The sequence below is a fragment of the Lissotriton helveticus genome, chromosome 6 (genome assembly GCF_964261635.1).
Source record: "Lissotriton helveticus chromosome 6, aLisHel1.1, whole genome shotgun sequence".
Taxonomy (NCBI): domain Eukaryota; kingdom Metazoa; phylum Chordata; class Amphibia; order Caudata; family Salamandridae; genus Lissotriton; species Lissotriton helveticus.
Genome location: NC_136067.1, coordinates 1,257,166,838 through 1,257,175,372, shown reverse-complemented (window position 1 = coordinate 1,257,175,372; position 8,535 = coordinate 1,257,166,838).

The following is an 8,535-nucleotide window of genomic DNA, read 5'->3' as shown; positions in this document are numbered from 1 at the left end:
CTTTACGTGCGCGCGGTTTTCGCACGTCGCATATGAATGACGTTTTACCTGGTTTTCGTAAATGCTTTTAAAGCTAATATGCGGTTATAAAAAGTCAAAAATACTATTTTTACAGTTATGTCACAGAATGTCTTGGGTTATTATGTACATTACATTTACAGAAATGACTTTTTGGAATGAAATTTTTCGCGGGGTGCGAACACCATGCGCGCATTCATGCGAACTCCGTGCGCGCATGCGTGCGAACACCGTGCGTGCACCTTAAAAAACACCAAAAATATATAAATAAGACCAGAATTATTTAAAAAATCTAAAATTAATACATAATAATACATAAATCAAAATTAAAATTTTTATATTGATAAAAATATAGAACATTTGTATAATAACACAAAAAAAACAATAATTGATACATTTTAAAATTAGAATTTAAAAAACCTTTGAAATTCACTGAAAAAACCATAGGTTTCACACACATTATAGTTAGGAATTAGCATTTAAAAAACCTTTGAAATTCACTGAAAAAACCATAGGTGTCACACCAGTTATAGTTAGCTGGACATTTTACTCATACAAAACCATTGAAATTCCCCCGTTATAGTTAGTTGTACTCACTATAACTCGCGCGCCCGCAATCCACTGCTGATGATGTCACATATTACATCATTCATGACATGGTCAGTGACATCACTGATGACATCACTGATGACATCTCAAATGACATCACTGATGACATCACTGATGACATCATCCAGTGAATGTGGTTTGCTTTGATATTTAAATATTTATTATAAATACACTACTTTGCATTGAAGAATGAGTGGATATATAAATATAAATGTGTGGACGGTGGATTTAGTAACAGTGTCATTGATTGTTTCCTTGACTAATTTGTAGAGTCTCACTATATATAATGTGTAGTTACTAAACTGTGTGAAAGTTTTTATTGCTTTGTCTTAATTGCTATGTTAAAGACTATATTTGTAATTAGTTTCTTAACTGAGTATTTGTATGGGTAAATGAATGTCTATGTGGTTTGGTGGGGGGTGAGTGATTGATCAAAAATGTGTGAATAGTTCATTCAGTAGGTATATGAGCTTAAGACTACATGTTATAACAGTTTTTTCAGTGAGTGTATATGCTTATGGGTGTCGTGGTGATAAAATATTTCTCTCAATGGTACATCTCCATTAAAAAAGGCAGTGTATGTGACAGTTATATCTAATTAAGTGTGCTTAAGACTTAGTGATTGTATGAGTCAGTATATGGATAACTATATACTTGAAATAGTGATTTTATAACACACTAAGGGGTCGATTCCGATCCGGTAAAATAATCCGGCGTACGAATCGTATCCGGAGCCGTTTCCGTACGACTCGTACAGATGCCGTACGACCGGACGATTCCGATCCCGATCGGCCGACCCGTACGCGATTCGTACGGTACACGTCGATTCGTACGGAAAAGCGCACGATCACCTACACACCGTACGGCGCGTACCCCCCATGATCGCAGGGGTACGCGGCGTACCCCTGTGGTCATGCGGGGTACGTGCCGTACACCCAGCGTACATGGGGTAAGTGCCGTACACCCACTGTACATGGGGTACGGTGCGTACCCCATGTACGCTGGGTGTACGGCACGTACCCCGCATGACCACAGGGGTACGCCGCGTACCCCTGCGATCATGGGGGGTACGTGCCGTACCCGGGGGGGGGCGTTCCGTACCTGTTTCGGCGCGAACTCTGCGTTTACGACTGTTTTCGGCTCCCGTAGGAAAAGGGTCGTACGGCGCGTACCCGACACGAATCGTACTTGCTGGGTCGTAAAAACGTGCCGCGATGTCGCGTACAGCGGGTTCCGAGTGAGATTCGTACGGAGATTTGAGTCGTACGGAGTCCTGTACGACTCGTACGGAGTTCGGCACCTAGTACGGATCGTACTTCATCGTACGTACGGGACGTCTACGGATACGATTCGTACGGGGAAAAAACTCTCCGTACGACCATTCGGAGCGCATTTTACCGGATCGGAATCGACACCTAAGTGTGAGTTACTACATATATAAATAGATGAAGTGGTGTTTGTATAAGTGTGTAGATGAGTAAATGTAAGTTTAATCAATTGTTTGCATAAGTCAGAATGTTGTCTTTATAAGTGAATACAATGTGTGCTGTTGTGTAAGTTGAAAGAGGCCTATAAGTATATTTGATAGTGTTCTGTTAATTATTCACTGCATATAACTCTGAATCTATAGGTAAGTGATTAGATGTGTGTATAGATCTATGAATCACTGAGAGGGTGTTTAGAAATTACTGTTGGTGTGTCAATGGTTTCAAATATGGCACTTTGTATTTTACAGTGAATGAAGAAATATTGTACTAGTGTGTGATGAGGTGTATTTCATTGTCACATGGATGATGTCATCAGTGATGTCATCAGTGATGTCATTTGAGATGTCATCAGTGATGTAATCAGTGATGTCACTGACCATGTCATGAATGATGTAATATGTGACATCATCAGCAGTGGATTGCGGGCGCGCGAGTTATAGTGAGTACAACTAACTATAACGGGGGAATTTCAATGGTTTTGTATGAGTAAGATGTCAAGCTAACTATAACTGGTGTGAAACCTATGGTTTTTTCAGTGAATATATATATATATATGAAATAACATCCCTCCATCGCAGAGAAATCAGAGGCCAGAGGGGATTTCATGGGAGACAGCTTATTTATTCCAGCACAGCAAACAGTAGCGGCAAATGCATTTCGGCTACATGCCTTCCTCAGCGCCCTACATTGTAATGAGTCCTTCATTCCAATACACAAGTCCTGCTCCTCTTGTGGTCGAGCCTCACAAGCTCCTCCCCGTAGCTGATACGGCTCACCTGTTGTATGTTCGCTGTGAATGAGCAGAACTTCAACTCCCAGAATGCACAATGTTGTTGCATCTGGGTCGGCGGTATGGGGGTACAAGTATCAATGGCTACAAGCTTGTCTGTCTGCTGCAGGTAGTGGCGAATGAGTTCCCAATAAAATGCCAAAGTCCACAAACAGCTCCCTTGGGTCCACTCGAACTGATGCCACCCATCAAATCAGAAGAGCGAATAAGCAGGGGCAGCCATGTGCACCATAACGCCCTCTTCGAGGTAAAATACCTCGCTCTGCTTGTGCCATCCTGAAAATAGTGGCGGACACCGGACGTCTCGGTACCCCGAGCCTCCAAGTCGCTGCAAAGCAGCACGATGCCAGTAAGAATCCGAGTCACTTGATGCAGCAGGGCCATCTGTGCTGCGCCCCTGGCCTGCGCAGAAAATATGAAATAACATCCCTCCATCGCAGAGAAATCAGAGGCCAGAGGGAATTCCATGGAAGACAGCTTATTTATTCCAGCACAGCAAACAGTGGCGGCGAATGCATTTAGGCTACATGCCTTCCTCAGCGCCCTACACTGTAATGAGTCCTTCATTCCAATACACAAGTCCTGCTCCTCTTGTGGTCGAGCCTTACAAGCTCCTCCCCCTAGCTGATACGGCTCATCTGTTGTATGTTCACTGTGAATGAGCAGAACTTCAACTCCCAGAATGCACAATGTGTTGCATCTGGGTCGGCGGTATGGGGGTACAAGTATCAATGGCTACGAGCTTGTCTGTCTGCTGCAGGTAGTGGCGAATGAGTTCCCAATAAAATGCCAAAGTCCACAAACAGCTCCCTTGGGTCCCCTCGAACTGCAGCCGCCCATCAAATCAGGAGAGCGAATAAGCAGGGGCAGCCATGTGCACCATAACGCCCTCTTCGAGGTAAAATACCTTGCTCTGCTTGTGCCATCCTGAAAATAGTGGCGGACACCGGACTTTTCGGCACCCCGAGCCTCCAAGTCGCTTCAAAGCAGCGCAATGCCAGTAAGAATCCGGGTCACTCGATGCAGCAGGGCCATCTGTGCTGCGCCCCTGGCCTGCGCAGAAAATATGAAATAACATCCCTCCATCGCAGAGAAATCAGAGGCCAGAGGGGATTCCATGGGAGGCAGCTTATTTATTCCAGCCCATATATATATATGTGTGTGTGTGTGTGTGTGTGTGTGTCTATATATTACCTACTGGCGGTCGCCAGTAGGTATATATAGTTAGGATTTTTTCTCTATGGGTTTTTTGAAAATTCTATGTCTAATAACTTTGGCGTTTGTGGACGGAATTGGCTGAAATTTTCAGCAAAATGGAACATTTTGTTTCTGAGCAGCCACTGGAAATTTGGGGGGAGTTGGTCCAGGGGGGGCCGAGAAAAAAGGGGGGTCCCAAAACGTGTTTTTAACATTGAGTTTTCCATAGGGCGGTTAGCCTCACTTTTAGCCCGAACGGCTGAATGGATTTGCACGAAACTTGGCAAAATTGTAGGGACTGGTAGCCCGATGTGCCTTTTGTAGGTCTCAATATATGTGCTGCAGTGGATTTTGAGAAAATAACGTTCAAAAAAAGATATATATCTGTAAGCGCGGACCAGGCAGCGCCCCGGTACGCGTACTTGACGCGTAACGGAACTTCGCGTAGCGAAGTTGATTGGCTCTCCGGTGTCTGTCAACATTCTAAACAGTCCGGAGCGGCCGCCATCTTGTCTCTCGGTAGGATCGAGTGACAAGAGGAGGACAAAACAAAGGGGGAAATGACCATAAGGGGGCATAGTAGATCCTCCCTGACCCCCTAGGTTTGATGTGGAGGCTTTAAAGGGGCCCCGCTAAGCAAAAAAAATAAATTTTTTTTTGTTTTTTTTCGTGGTTAGCGCCCGGTACGCGAACCGGGAAGCGTTCTGGGGAGCGTATCACAATGAAAAATGAATGATAGACTTTTCAAATGCTGTATGTTAATTGATTGTTGGTTTTGTTGATTATTTTTTTTTTTTTTTTTTTTAAGCTTTTTTTATTGTGTTTCATAATTTATTAAACTTTCTAACATTTAATTGTCAGAAATTTCATAATAATCATGGAATATAGATTGCAGTCTCTGAGGTTGTAAAATGTCCTCATTTGCAAGGAGGTTATCTACTGCTTGTACACATTGCAGTAGTTCTTGGTCCCAAGTTTCATCCATAAATTCAATCTCATTTGGATCAATGATTTCTGTGTTGGACTCTGGAAGGAAAATTTCAAATGAAATGTTTTGTTCACTTTCCATTTTTCCTGAAATTTGCATAAAAAAAATATATATTAGTAGAGGTAGGGCACTGTTGGGATTAATTTTAGATAGGCAGTTTTTAACAGAGAATTTATCTTTGGGCAGTGTATAGTATCAGAGTGGAAGTAGGAATATAAAAAAGTGTATCTAAATTTATAAGTACTACAGAGGGATAGTATATAACTAACAGAAAAAGTTTGCCATATTAACTTAAAGTGCACAATATACTTCAGTTTTAAAAATAACAACTTACCTTTAAAAAGAAGTTGAAGTTATTAATGAAAATCCTATTGAAATGTACACCAGGAAGTAGTAGTCAAAATGGCTGTGTTTCCTTCTCTTCCTTTATATATATTCGGGTACATAACCAATCAAATGTGAGGTAAAAAAAGTAGAAAATGAAAGTAACATTTTAATTGGTTGTCAATTCCAACATTTCAGATGTGTTTTGTGAAGTAATTTACCTCACGGTATTTAGAGAGGTCTACAGGCTAAATGGCTAAATGGAATTCCAATCAAATTTGTGAAAATGGTAGGGATTGGTATGTAGTATGAGCTAATCTATATTTGGTGAAATTGTCTCCAGTGGCTTTTCTGTGAACTACTTTCCCACCTTTTTTTCCCAGGGAGCGACCCGGTACGCGAACCGTTGAGCGCCCCGGTTCGCGTACCTTAAGCGTTCCGGGAGTCCACCATTTTGTGTTTCGGTCGAATTAAGATACAAGATGGAGGGCAAATAATGTTCAGAATGGGTAGAAGGGGGCACGGTAGACTTATCTTGACCCCCTAGGTTTTCTGAGGGTGGCTGAGGAGGTTTATATGTGCGAAAAAAAAAAAAATTTTTAAAAAATTTCGCGAGGTTAGCTCCCGGTACGCATACCGGGTAGCGCCCCAGGGAGTGTACTTTGTTGAAAATTAGTGAAAAAAGTTAGAGTAAAATAATAATTGTGAGTGATTAGATGTAGGGTAGCTCTGAGAAGAGCTTTTGGGTTTATGGTACATTTTGGTACTTATAAGTAGGTACCAATGCACATTTTTAAATTCAGAGTGAAAACTCTGTTGCCCTCATCTGAGAAGTGAACTCCATCTCCTCTGTAGATATCTTGCATGTAGTAACGCAAGTTATTGTTGTACAGGGAGCCCATTCCATGGTCTCTCATGTAAGCTGAAACAGATTTGTTTACATGCTTCCTCGACTTCTCAATTTGTGGACAAAATTGGTTTGACCACCTCCATTTCTGTCTTTGGCATATATTTGAATATACCAAGGCAGTCTGAGGAAAAAGTGCCATTAATTGCTCAAAGGTGTCCTTTAAAAGCATTTCCAGACCTACACCAGTCAAAGTGCCCAAGTCATTACCTCCACAGTGCACAATTAACAGGTCAGGTTTTGGCAAATGCATAAAGGTTTTCACCAATGGTATCAATTGGTGACATTTTAATCCTCTGTGGCCAAACCACTTAATTTCCACATCTTGTAAATTGAGGTTAGGTAAATTCCTGCTTTCAACGTACCTTTGAGCCCAGTGAATATAACTATGACCAACAATCCAGACAGAAAACATGGTGAGAGAAGGTTCTCCTGCAGTCAGATGAAGTGTGGCAATGAAATGGCAGTTGAAAAAATGTGAGTTTGAAATGAAAAAAACTGTGGAGTTTCTGTGTTCATGAAGTAGTAACAGTGATTGGTGGATTTTGATTGATGAAAACAGAAAGTTAGGGTGTACAGATGTGTTGTTTGAAAGATGTATTTTGAGTGGTCAATAAAAAATCATTAAATGAAAGAAAGCACTGGATATGCAGGTGCACTGAGAGTTCAGAGTTCAATTGCAACATTGTTGTGTGAATTTGCAAACACCAGAGTTTCTCCAAGAGGTGGTTGCTATGGAAAATAGGCAGAAAGGGCAGAGGGGGAAGGGTTTTCATTTGAAAAAAAGTGAGGGAAGAGTTTTGATTGGGTGACATGAGAAATATGTGTGAAGAATTACACCATTTCTGTGCTTTTGATAGCTGCAGACTCTGGAGTGCATACCTTTTGCTCTGCTGAAGACAAATTGGTGTGTTTCTTAGACTGTTTTCAAACTCAAAGTATTTGCTAAGGTGAGAAAATATTTCTTTACTTTAGATAGAGAATAGTGTGCTTTAAGGAGAAAATTATGATTTATGTGGCGCAAATTGCTTGTAAATATGCTCTCACATGTGCATGGAAAATTTTGATTTTAAATGTTTGTGTTACATAGCCATGTTAAAAGTGACGCAACCATGCTGGAAAGCCAATCAAAAAATGATTTCATGTGTTTTAATGACATTTTAAGTCATTTTCTGATGTGCAGTGTTTAGAAATTATGATTTGAAAATCGTTTTTGTGGAAAAGGAATTGTTTTTAAATTCATGACAATGATATAATGGTGTATGGTTCTTTATAAGGCAATTGACTGTCCTTGATGTTATTTTTCTCATTTTAGTGTAAGACCTTTCTCTGTGGCGCAAATTGCTTGTAAATATGCTCTCACATGTGCATGGAAAATTTAGATTTTGAATGTTTGTGTTAAATAGCCATGTTAAAAGTGACCAAACCATGCTGGGAAGGCAATCAAAAAACGCTTTCATGTGTTTCAATGACATTTTAAGTCATTTTCTCATGTGCAGTTTTTTGAAATTATGATTTGAAAATCGTTTTTGGGAAAAAGGAATTGTTTTTAAATTCATGAGAAGGACATAATGGTGTATGGTTCTTTATAAGGCAATTGACTGTCCCTGATGTTATTTTTCCCATTTTAATGTCAGACCTTTCTTTGTGGCGCAAATTGCTTGTAAATATGCTCCCACCTGTACATGGAAAATTTTGATTTTGAATGTTTATGTTACATAGCCATGTTAAAAGTGACCCTACCATGCAGGAAAGCCAATCAAAAAACGCTTTTATGTGTCTTAAGGACAATTTAAGTAATTTTCCCATGTGTAGTGTTTTGAAGTTATGATTTGAAAATCGTTTTTGAGGTAAAGGAATGTTGTTAAAATTTATGTTCGCCATATGCCCCCAAATTTCTTTTTCAGGGTTGCAGCAGGGTGTTCTTGAGACACCCCTGCACCTTTGGAATAAATTCCTAATTTGTGATGAGCAAATTGTTAATCGCAAATTGCACCTTCATTTATATGAGCCTCCTAGCCCATGGAAATGAATGGGTAATTTGCAATTAGCAATTTTCTCAAACAAATTTGGAATGGTAAAGAATCGCTATTTATTCCTTAAAATTCGCTTTTTTGGAAATGCAAAATAGTTATATGATACATATGGCGGTTGATGTCTAACAAGATAAGAAGCTTATGGATACATTTATGATGACTGGTGCAATGAAGTAGAA